We start from the raw sequence: 12,984 nt of genomic DNA, 5'->3' as shown, positions 1-12,984 counted from the left end.
ATATATTCTTCTAATTCACCTTTGCGAGCTTTCCCTGTTTCTTTTCCTTCTGCCCTGTTAAAAGAGGATTTTCCAGTGCCTCCAACCCCCCGGCTTCCTTATCTTTACCTTTGTTTGGCAAAGTTGAAGCCCTGTTCACATCAGACATACTTTAAATTTATACTAAACACCTGTTTAATATGTTAAAACCAGTGTATATGTATATCTTATTGTTTGTTAAAATATTATGAGTATTTCAATAGTCAATAAATAAACACATTAATATTAACTATTAATATTAATATAGTATTAATAACCCCAGCTAGGAAATTGTTATGTTATAGGGGTGCATAGGTTCCACCAATTTACACTCCAAACAGAAGTTGAATATTCGAGCTGCTTAATACATTAACTACCTCTTGATATTTTCTGTGTTTTTAAATTTTAACCATTGTATTGTGTATGTAATGATTCTCAATTTGGTATTAATATACATATTTCCTAGTGAGTAATGATGTTAGACATATAGGTTTATTGTCATTTCTTTGTTCTGCTACTTTTGGTTGGGTTATTTGCCTTTTCTTATTAATATGTTGAGATTCTTTATATTTGGGGATATGAGTATTATTATATATTATATATACTTTTAATTAAAAAAAATTTAAGGAGCTGGATCTGTTTCCAATTATTTGTGCTTCTTTTGCTCCTAATGCTCAGTTTTCAAATGGTGGCAATAATGTCCAATTTAATGCCTTACAAATTAAATTTTTAAAAAGAAATGAAAGCTGCCATTTCTAACTATGGACCTCAATCTCCTTTTATCCTTGGTCTTCTTGATATTTTTCATCAGAAAATTTGATAATTCCTATAGACTGGAAGACTTTGGGGAAGGCTTTTCTTGATCGTTCTCAGTGGTTACAATTGCACAGCTGGTAAATGAACAAGGCACATGTATAGGCTAGAAAAAATGTTATGTGTGATCCCCCTGGACCCACTGAGGAACAACTCACAGGCACGGACCAATATGCTACTCTTAATGCTCAGGCTGGTTTAGATGATGTTGCCTTTACTCAAATCAAGACTTTGTTTTTAAGGGCCTGAAATAAGGTAGAGATAACAGGAAAATGTTCCCTTTCCTCTGTGAAGATTTTACAGGGCACAAATGAACTATATTCAGATTTCGTAGCCCGTCTTCAGGATGCTGTCTTCAAAATTGTGGGTGCTGGCCTTGCTTCAAAAATTGTGTTATAAACATTGTCTTTTAAAAATGCTTATGCTGACTGTTAAAAATTGTTAAAATCGTTAAAGGCCAATGGGGCCAATTTAGATAAATATATTAAAACTTGTGTTAGTGTTGGAGGGGCTATTTATGATGCTCAATTATTTGCTGGAGCTTTGTCTAAAGCCTTAAAAGGAAATAACAGACAAGGTGTTTGTTTGCAGTGTGGTAAACCTAGACATTTCAAAAAAAAGAATGTCATAAAAATTGAACACTTTTATCCCTCAAGGCAGAAAGCTGCCTTCAGAGGTGTACAAATATTGTGGTAAAGGTCGACATTGGACAAATAAATGTCGTTCCAAAACTGATAAAAGTGGAAATTTACTGTCTCCTCTCCTGGGAAACGGGAGCCGGGGCCCACAGGCTTGGGGCCCCAACAATTACAATAGAAGTCTACTACAATATTCAGTGAGCAATGGCCTACAACATTAAGGAATAAATTCAAGTCCTCCTTAAGGATCCCACACCTTACCCCAGTTTCTCAGCTTTATGCGGCAACTAAGCAGAGCGCCGCTGCTGACTTAGCTATTACTCAGCCTTATACTTTGTCTCCTAATAGAGGAGTATATAAATTAGCTATTAGAGTGTGTGGCCCTTTGCCAAAAGGACATGATATTACTAATAAAATGTTTATTTTGGTACAAGTTTCACAATTTATACGCCTAGAGGCAGGGGAACGTATTCTCAATAGAGAGGGTTTCGTAGCACAGAAAAAACTGTTTTTTGGGAAACTTTAGTTTCTAATCAAAAGCCCTTATGTTCATTGCACATTAATGGGATAGTTTTAAAAGAGTTAATTGATACGGGGGTGAATATGTCTATTATTTGTTTAAATTAGTGGCCTATACAATGGGAAAAAAGACAAGTTTCAATTATACTCACTGGCTTGGGTGCTGCTTCTGTGATTTATCAAGACGTAGAACCTTTAACCTGTGTCAGTCCTAAAGGTCAACAAGGTCAAGTGTTTTTTTTAATTTTTATATTGTTCCTATCAATATTAATTTTTGGGAACAAGATCTTTCACAACAATTTGCTGCTTTTTTAAACATTCCTCATATTTCCTCAGCTGCCAAAAATAAGATGTTCAAAATGGGCTACAATCCTTTAAACTCATAGCCACCACTCCTATTTAGGTGAAACAGTGACTATTATTTAAAGAAATACTTAGGACTCTAAAAGAGTAAGTCAAAAAACAAATGGCCGAGAGGAATATAAAGCCACGTATTTCTGCATGGAATTCCTGTCTTTGTCTTGTCTTAAAATTATAAATGTTTACATTAAACCTAGGGAAAGTTTACAGCCTGGTCTTCCTAATCCTGCCCTTATCCCACAAAGTTAAAACCAGAGAAAAGCAGCAAGATGCTTTTGTATCATTACAAACTCAGCTTTCTTTCTACTCACTTAATATTGCCACAGAAAAAATTTAACTGGATTTTCTTATCAATATTTAGGTTATACCTTGGGGGCACAAAATATTCGACCCCAAAAAATTCAAATTCGACGTGATCATTTAAAAACATTAAATGATTTTCAAAAGCTTCTAGGAGACATTAATTGGATGCGTCCTGTTTTAGGAATACCAACATATCAGTTATAACATCTTTTTTCTATTCTAGAAGGAGACAGTCACTTGGACAACTCACGGCATTTAACTCCTTTGGCTTTACAGGAACTCCAGCCTGTTGAAGAGCAACTTCAAAAGGCCCTTCCTTTTGTTTATTTCATACTTTACCTTCTCCCACAGGAATGATTCATCAAACTAGTCGACCACTAAAATGGATCTTTTTGTCCAATAAAATATCTAAACGCTTGGCTACTTATATCGATCGTTTAGCTGAACTGATCATCAAAGGACGGCATCACTGTCGACAACTTTGGGGAGGAGATCCTTCCTTAATTATCTCTCAATTCACTCATAGTCAGATCACTTATCTTCTTGCAACTTCTGATTCTTGGCAAGAAGCTTCATCAATCTTGAGTTACAGTTTATCCTTATCCCTCGGTGCAATAGGGAGAATTGTTTGCTATTCTCATGGTCTTACTTGATTTCCCTACTACTGGTTGTAACATTGTTAGTGATTCTCAATACGCCGTTTATGTTACTTCTTATATTTCTCAGGCCACTTTACCTCTTTGTACTACTTCTTCTCTTCAGAAATTATTTTCTTTGTTGTCCTTTACTTTGAGCCAACGTCGAGCTCCTTTATTCATCACTCATCTTCGTTCTCATTCTCAACTTTCTGGGCCATTAGTTCATGGTAATACTCAGATTGATTTGCTTTTAATCGGCCACCTACATGCTGCAGAACAAAAATATACTCTACATCACACTAATAGTTCTGGCCTTCAACGATGGTTTCATTTAACTCATAAACAAGCTCGTTCTCTTATTCGAGCTTGTCCTTCCTGTGCTCCTTTGAGCATTCCATCCTTCCAACCTGGGGTTAATCCACGAGGTGTCCCTTCTTTTAGACGATTAAAGTATGTTCATCATACCATTGATACCTTTTCTCATTTCTGTTATTACTCATCTCTTAGCTTATTTCGCCATCATGGGCATTCCTCATACTTAAAACTAATAATGCCCCTGCCTATGTCTCTCGTAAATTACAAGTTTTCTTACAGCAATACAATATTCAACATATCACCGGTATCCCGGGCAACAGTCAAGGTCAAGCCATCATTGAGCGCACAAATTTAACTTTAAAAACTTAACTATTAAAACAAAACAAAAAGGGGGAAATGAGCCCCCCAGAAACCAGATTTTGAAACCAGATTTTGAAGGTTCTTTTTACCTTAATTTTTTTGAATCAATGGAGACAATTGCAAGACTCTGCTGTCGTAACCCATCTTTCCTCAACTCCCTCGGTGATAGTCCCTGCTGACAGTTTAAAGGTTTGGTATCCTAATGAAGAAGGTAAGCATGTTCAAGGGCAAGTTCTAAAACAGGGACGGGGCTATGCTCTTGTCCTTACAGGGAGTGGACCTGAGTTGTTTCCTACAAGATGATTGAAACCCTGTTGAAAAGAAAACTGGATTCAGCATGCATTTCTTCCTTTGTTAGATGTGCCTCGGCGGGAGACTTATTTCTCTTAGTGAGGCTTTGTATGAATATTGGACTTATATTCCCTTTCCACCCTTGTATCAGGGAGTCGCCTGAGAGGAGGCGGAAATTAAGGTTTTCACCAATAACATTACTTGGATGCCATCCCCCATATGGACAAGGACAACATAGAACGGGAAACAGCAATTATAATCAGCACATACCAATTTGGAGTGGAAGGACTTCCAATATGTATGGGAAATAGTCCTCATTGTCTCCGAAAATCACATGAAGCTTGGGCTGTTCGTTATAATCATAGTCATGTGGCTGCTAATACTGTTATTATTGTAACTAGAAGTTTTTAATATAATCATACTGTATATAGTAATGAAACTATTCCTAGTTCTTTACTTTTTTGTCCTATTCTAGACGTTTCTCCTAATATTGAGGTGCTGGAGTGACAATAATGTCGGGGAACTAAACCCCGGATTTTATTAGAATACAACGGGATGCAAATAACTGATTGAAGTGTGCACGGTGATTTTCAAACAAAATTTAGTCACATACCTTTGAAATGACACTGGGTAAATAAAAGTATTGCTGCTAACAGTAATGAAACCTTGGTATGGCGTGAAGGAGGCCTGAAGTACAGAGTTATTTTTGGAAGTTGTTAGTTGCAGGCGATGCCATTAGCACTTTTGTGGGGAATATGCCCCTTAATCTTTCTAACCCAAATAACTCCTTTCATATTCAGTTATATCGGAATACCTCCTGATATATTATTTCTTGTGTCCGTAAGCCCCACCTATTATTAGCAGGAAATTTGACATGGGATAATCTTACGGGGATTGTTAATAGTACAGATACGTGTACATTTTTGTCTTGCCTCAATCATTCCTGGTGGCACAATTTTACTGAGGATATTTATATCCTCAGGGCTCGTAAGGAAATTTGGCTACCTGTTAACCTTACGTGACCATGGGGGGCATCACCTCCTGAGACTTATATTTGGACTTCTCTCCAGTGAACCCTCCGTGCCCTTGGACTTATAATTGCCTCGGTGATGAGCCTTGTCGCCATGGTCTCCACTGCAGCCATAGCAGGACTCGCTCTTCGTCAAAGCATACAAAATGCTGAATTTATGCAGCAATGGCACGAACAATCTCACCGGTTATGGCTTCAACAACGAAACATTGATTCTCAACTTGCTGAAAGATTGGACAACATGGAGCAAGCATTGACATGGCTTGGAGATCAGCTCACTGTACTCAGTACTCGGATGACATTACAATGTGATTGGAACTCCACTCAATTTTGTGTAACGCCTGTGCCTTTTAACATCTCTCAAAATTGGACTGTAATCCGAAAATTATTAGTAGGCCATAAAAATATTAGTTTGGACATCCAAGAGCTCACTCAGAACATTTCCGAAGCATTTCAACAACAATTACATGTGTTGTCCGGAACTGTAACCCTTCAGGAGCTGGGTCAGCGCCTTGCTTTAACCCATGGACCCAGATGAAGATATGGATTTCTACAATCTCTGGAAGTATATTGCTTTGGGCACTTGGATTGGGTCTACTTCTTTTGGTGATTCGATGCTCCCTCCGTCGCCTCCAAAAACAAAAGAAAACACAAGAACAAATATGGGCTACCTTTTTAGGATTGAGGCAAAACAAAAAAAAAGGGGGGGGGGAAATGCAGGGGCCTTTGAAAGCAGTATGCTGAGAATAGATAGGGCTCAAGGACAGTATCTCCAATTGAACTTTTAATGAACTCCCGTAGGCGCCAAGAAGGCGGGCAGATAAGGAAGAGCATAGAAACAAAGAACTGAGTAGAAGGTTACATCTGGGAAAAGAAAGTTTGTTTTGCATTGCATTCTTTCTGCTGACGTGGGGTTTATGGAGTATAAATAAAGTGAGGTGGAGGCTCTGAGCGCGGCCGCCATGTTCTCTGTGTGTCTTTGTCTTTTGTGTGTTCTTTCATTCTCCACCACCCCCGGCACGGACCCCAACAGGGAGCGATCAGTAAGTGGTGACTAGAGAGAAGTGACGGCCTTCAGCGTGGACGGAGAAAACAGGCCACAGACTCACAGAGGAAACGCCACAGATCCACAGACGGAGAAAACACCACAGACGCACGGACGGAGGAAACACCACAGACGCACGGAGGGAAGAAAAGCGCCACAGACGCATGGAGGGAGGAAAAGTGCCACAGACGCAGGGACGAAAGAAATGCCACTGACACACGGATGGAAGAAACACCACAGACGCATGGATGGAGGAAACGTGCCACAGAGGCACACACGGAGAAAACAGGCCACAGATGCACGAACGGAGGAAACGCCACACATGCACGGACGGAGGAAACAGGGCAGAGACGCCCACACACCAGTGTGGAACGTCGGACAGGAACGTCCTGGCCATGCACTGTCCACTCCCCCTAGAGACTTCCCACCCCAGAGCACTCAGGATGGCTGTGGAGCGCCTGCCACGCACCCCAGAGGCGAAGCTGGGGAGCCAGAGATGAACAGGTTCACGTCCATCAAATGCAGCTGCAGTCCCTGTAATAACTGCAGGTCACTATTAAACAGAAGGGCACCTCACTTGGAATAAAAGCACTCTGCATAAAAGAACTAAAGATTGGCTGGAGACAGCTTAGAAACCGTCACCATTATTCTTGTTAGTGACAGCGAAGCTTCAAGAGTGGTCATTTTTCCTGTAGAAATCCCACAGAGGTGATTCCTGGAACTCATTTAGAATATTTCTTTCCCAGAAACCACACAACCAAGAACTTAATAGTGCCGTCTCTTGACCAGAAAGATTCAGATTTCTGATGAAACTAAACCCTGTCCAGCCTCCTGATTCTAGAAGATGCTATACAGAAAAGCTAACTCAAAGGGGTCTCATTTCTTTTGTCGTCCATGACACATATAAAAAAAAATTTTAAATATTCAAAAAATGTAGGAATTGTACAGTGAATACCCATGTGTCTACCCCCTGGATCACAGATTAGATTTAAATGTAAAGTTCTAAAGGTTCCCAGCTAAGGAAACGTGCAGTGTAAGCCTCTACCTGGTTAGAACCAAGGGGAATGGAATGAGCTTTCCCCAGCCTTGCTGCTCAGCTGGGAGGAGCTGCCACAGCTCAGCCACCCCACCCCAGAGCACCCAGGATGGCTGTGGAGTTCCTGCCACCCACCCCAGACGTGAGGCTGGATAACCAATCGCGGTGTTAAGAATGAGCCAGCCTTTAGAGGCCATGTGGTCTATACTTGAATAGAAAATGTTCCAGGAAACTAAAGATTCCAATGCGTGTGCTGAATTCCTAACCATTTGAAACCCAGGCTCCTCATCTATATACAAAGAACAACGCTCTCTCCTGGGAAAGCATTTCAGAAGCACGAAAAAGGATCCACATGAGAGCAGCTGAAAACTACAAGGCATCATGCAATTATAAACCTTTTTCTATATCTTTGTTTCAAGGAATGTCAGCATTCTAAATATTGCAGTTCATCCCACATCACCTTTCAGGAGCAAATCATAACGATCAAAACTATCAGCAGAATCACTACCAGCTCAGTCACCACGTGCTTCTTCTTCCTGCATGACAATTCCTGCAGAACGATGGGACCATCCCAGAATGGCTCCCTGCCATCATGTGCCCATTCTCCTTCCCCAGGGAGCTATTCCTGTACTCATGGGGCATGGGAAACCTGTATAACGTCACCAGAAAGTCCTTGTTTGACTTACACACTTCCCAGAAGGGCTGATTTTATCCAGACTCCTAACTGTGTCAAACACTAAACCTAAAAAATCATCAAGAAACCAAAGAAATGTAAGGCCAGGTCCTGCCCCAGGTGCATGGCTACTAGGGGAGAAATAGAAAATGAGACATGAAAGGAAACTTTTAAGATATTCAGACCATCACTGGATGATTCCAGGAACCCATTACAGATCATTGCTGTTCCTAATAACAGGAAAGAAATTCTAAAATCCCAACAGGCATGGTGAGTCCCTCACTTGCATGAAGTGAAAATAATAATCCATCACTCTCTTCAAAAGGACAAAAGAAAAACTCTACTTCCTCTTCATATTAATTTGTGTAAAGCAACTTAAGTGAGAAAATCTTAATGTCTGGACTGTGATATCAATAGCAAAATAATCCCAAGATTCCCAATTAAAAGATACAGACGGCCTGAATGACTTTAAAACAAGAAAAACTGACTATATGCTGCCTACAAAAAACTCAGTTCAGCCGCAAAGACACACATAGACTAAATGTGAAGGGATGGAAAAACACATTCCACATTAATGGAAATCAAAAGTGAGCAAGAGTAGCCATATTTATTTCAGATCAATCACAATTTAAGTCAAAAACTGTAAAAAGGAGAAGAAAAGGTAATTATATAATAAAGAGATCAAAATAGCAAAAGGATATAACAATTACGAGTATATGTGCACCCAACAACAAAGCACTCAGATATGTAAAGCAAATATTAGTAGATCTAAATAGAAAGAGAGGTCTGGCGCAGTGCCTCATGCCTATAATCCCAGCATTTTGGGAGGGATGTGGAGGCAGGTGGATCACCTGAGGTCAGGAGTTTAATACCAGTCTGGCCAACATGGTGAAACCTTCTCTCTACTAATACAAAAAATTAGCCCAGCATGGTGGCACATGCCTGTAATCCCAGCTACTTGGGAGGCTGAGCCAGGAGAATCACTTGAACTCAGGAGGTGGAGGTTGCAATGAGTTGAGATTGCACCTCTGCACTCCAGCCTAGGCAACAACAGCAAAACTCTGTCTCAAATAAATTTATATATACATAAATACACACACACACACACATATATATATGTGTGCGTGTATATATATATATATATATATATATATGGAGAGAGAGAGAGACAGAGAGAGACAGGGAGACACCAACACAACAATAGTAGGAGCTTCAAAATCCCACTGTCAGCACTGGAGGTCATCTAGACAAAAAATAACAACAAAACATCAAATTTAAAGTCCAGTGTAGACCAAATGGACCTATCAGACATTTACAGAACATTTCATCCAACAGATACATAATGCACATTCTTCTCCTCAGCACATGGAACATTCTCTAGAATCCACCACATGTTAGGCTACAAAAGAATTCTCAATACATTTTTTCTAAAATTGAAATAACATCTAGGATATTCTCAGACTCTAACAGAATGAAGCTATAAATCAACAACAAGGAACAGACACTTCTCAAAAGAAGACATTTATGCAGCCAATAGAGACATGAAAAAATGCTCATAATATAGAATGAGACCACCACTTCTCCTGTTGTCTTTCCCAACTTTTCCCCGTCTCCCCTTTTCCCTAGTTTATAAGACAGGAGAAGGGGGAGAAAACAAAAAGTTGGAAGGAAACAGAAGTAAGATAAATAGCTAGACGACCTTGGCACCACCACCTGGCCCTGGTGGTTAAAATAATAATAATAATATTAACCCCTGACCCAAACTACTAGTGTTATCTGTAAATTCCAGACATTGTCTGAGAAAGCACTGTAAAACGTTTTGTTCTGTTAGCTGATGCATGTAGCCTCCCATCATGTTTTGTCTGCGGCTAGTCCTGCTACAATAATCACTCGCCATCAGAGAAATGCAAATCAAAACCACAATGAGATACCATCTCACACCAGTTAGAATGGCGATCATTAAAAAGTCAGGAAACAACAGGTGCTGGAGAGGATGTGGAGAAATAGGAACACTTTTACACTGTTGGTGGGACTGTACACTAGTTCAACCATCGTGGAAAACAGTGTGGTCATTCCTCAAGGATCTAGTACTAGAAATACCATTTGACTCAGCCATCCCAATACTGGGTACATACCCAAAGGATTATAAATCATGCTGCTATAAAGACACATGTACATGTATGTTTATTGCGGCACTATTCACAACAGCAAAGACTTGGAACTAATCCAAATGTCCATCAATGACAGACTGGATTAAGAAAATGTGGCACATATACACCATGGTATACTATGCAGCCATAAAAAAGGATGAGTTCATGTCCTTTGTAGGGACATGGATGGAGCTGGAAACCATCATTCTCAGCAAACTATCGCAAGGACAGAAAACTAAACACCGCAAGTTCTCACTCATAGGTGGGAAATGAACAGTGAGATCACTTGGACACAGGAAAGGAAACATCACACACTGGAGCCTGTTGTGGGGAGGGGGGAGGCGGGAGGAGGGAGGGATAGCATTAGGAGATATACCTAATGTAAATGATGAGTTAATGGGTGCAGCATACCAACTTGGCACGTGAATACACATGTAATAAACCTGCACATTGTGCACATGTACTCTAGAACAAAAAGTTTAATTAAAAAAAAAATCAACAACAAGGAGAACTTTCAAAACTGTATAAATACATAGAAATTACACAATATGCCCTTGAATAGCCAATGGGTCAATGAAGAAATGAAGAAGGAAATTTAAAAATTTCTTGAAATAAATGAAAACAGAAACACAACATATCAAAGTTTATGGTATACAGCAAAAGCAGTATTAAGAGGAAAGTTTATAACAATGAACTCCTACATTTAAAAAACAGATTTAAAATAAACAACCTAACAACGAACTGCAATGAGCTAGAAGAGCAAGAACAAATCAAATCCAAAAGTGGTAGAAGAAAAGAAATAACAAAGATCAAAGAGGAACTAAATAAACTTGAAACTAACAAATATAAAAATGAAGAAAAAAATATTGGTTTTTTGAAAAGATAAATAAAATAGACAAACCATTAGCTACACTAAGCAAACAAAAAGAAATCCCAAAGAAATAAAATTAGAAACAGAAAAGGAGAATGATAGTTGATACTACAGAAATACAAGGGATCATTACAGACTATTTTGAACAATTGTATGTCAACAGATTGGAAAATCTAGAAGAAATGGATAAATTCCCAGACACGTACAACCTACCAAGATGGAACCAAGAAGAAACGGAAATCCTGAAGAGACCAATAATGAGTAACACGTATGACTAAGTAATAATAAAAAGTCTCCCAACAAAGAAAACCCCAGAACTAGGTGACTTCGCAGCTGAACTCTACACATTTTTATTTCAATTCTTCTCAAACTATCCCAAAAGTATTGAAGAGGAGGGAATTCTGCCAAGTTCATTCTTCAAGACCAGCATTACCCTGATACCAAAATAAGGCAAGGACACAATAAAAAGAGAAAACTATAGGTCAATATTCCTGATGAACACAGATGCAAAAATCCTCAACAAAATACTAACAAACTGAATCCAACAGCAAATCAAAAAGATTATACACCATGATCAAGTGGGATTTATCCCACGATGCAAGGATTGCTCATCAAACACAAATCAATAATCATGCTACATCACATCAACAGAATTAAGGACAAAAACCATAATATCATTTCGATAGATACAGAAAAAGCATTTGATAAAATTCAACGCTGCTTCATGATAGAAAGTCTCAACAAACGAGGCACTGAAGGAAACATACCTCAACACAATAAAGGCCATATGTGACAAACCCACAGCTAACATAATGGGGAATGGGGAAACACTAAGAGCTTTTTCTCTGAGATCTGTAAAAGACAAGGACGCCCACTTGTGCCACTCCTATTCAACACAGCACTGAACGTCCTAGTCAAGAGCAGTCAGGCAAGAGAAAGAAATCAAGGGCACCCAAAGTGGAAAGGAGGCACTCTAATTATCTGTTTTCAGACAATGTGCTCTTATATATTAAAAAAAAAAAAAAGACTCCAGCAAAAATCTCTTTGAACTGATAAACAAATTCAGTAAAGTTACAGAATACAAAATCAACATATAAATATCAGTAGCATTTCTATAGACCAACAATGAGCCAGTGAAAAAAGAAATCAAGAAAGCAATCCCATTTAACTACAAAAATATAAAATAAAAATAAAAATACCTCAGAAGAAATCTAACCCAGAAGGTTAAAGATCTCTATGAGGAAAACGATATTCTACCCTCGGAAGGTAGAACAGTGGCTTCTAGAGACAGGAAAGGGCGGCGGGAAGGCAGAAAGGGAGAGGTTGTCTAATGGATACAAAATTACATCTAGATAGTAAAAATAAGGGTTAGTGTGCTATAGCCTTGTAGGGTGACTACAGTTTACAATTTATTGTATATTTTCAAGCAGCTAGAAGAGAGGATTTTAAATATTCCCAGCATTAAGAAATGACAAATGTTTGAGATGATGGACATGCTAATTACCCTGAGTTGCTAATTACACACGAAAAACATGTATTGAAATATCATACTGTATCCCATGGATATGTACTATAATGTGTCCATTAAAAATAATAATTGTTAAAAACCCAAGGGTCATTTCTCATGTGTCCTTTGTCAGTGTTGTGGTCCATTGGTGGAGACCTAGCCATTTGCAAGTAAGACTATAGTCACTTGAGCTGAAAGCAAATGAATCGTCACAAAAATTACCACTGGCACCGAGTCTTCTTTCCAGAATTTCCTGCCCACAGCACTGCCACAGTCACTGTGGGCAGGAAAGACACACTAGCACCCAAGTTTCAACCCCAGTAAAGTTGATGCTTTTATTTCTCTGGTTTGGAATAGGTGTGTGTTCATAATTTACGTTTACTCCAACTGTCCCCTTGCTTAAATAGCTTCTTAAGG

At 39.0% G+C, this 12,984-nt stretch overlaps 1 long non-coding RNA gene across 1 annotated transcript in view; it reads right to left on the bottom strand.

Moving 5' to 3' along the window:
* LOC144334907 (uncharacterized) overlaps positions 1–11,874 on the bottom strand; it is a 119,184-nt gene extending 107,310 nt beyond the window's left edge. Inside the window, exon 1 of the long non-coding RNA XR_013405162.1 lies at positions 11,828–11,874. This is a non-coding gene — a long non-coding RNA (uncharacterized LOC144334907). The remainder of the gene's footprint in view (positions 1–11,827) is intronic.
* Positions 11,875–12,984: the final 1,110 nt, after the last annotated feature.

The sequence above is a fragment of the Macaca mulatta genome, chromosome 15 (assembly GCF_049350105.2).
Source record: "Macaca mulatta isolate MMU2019108-1 chromosome 15, T2T-MMU8v2.0, whole genome shotgun sequence".
Lineage (NCBI taxonomy): Eukaryota > Metazoa > Chordata > Mammalia > Primates > Cercopithecidae > Macaca > Macaca mulatta.
This window is presented reverse-complemented; position numbering and strand designations above follow the sequence as displayed.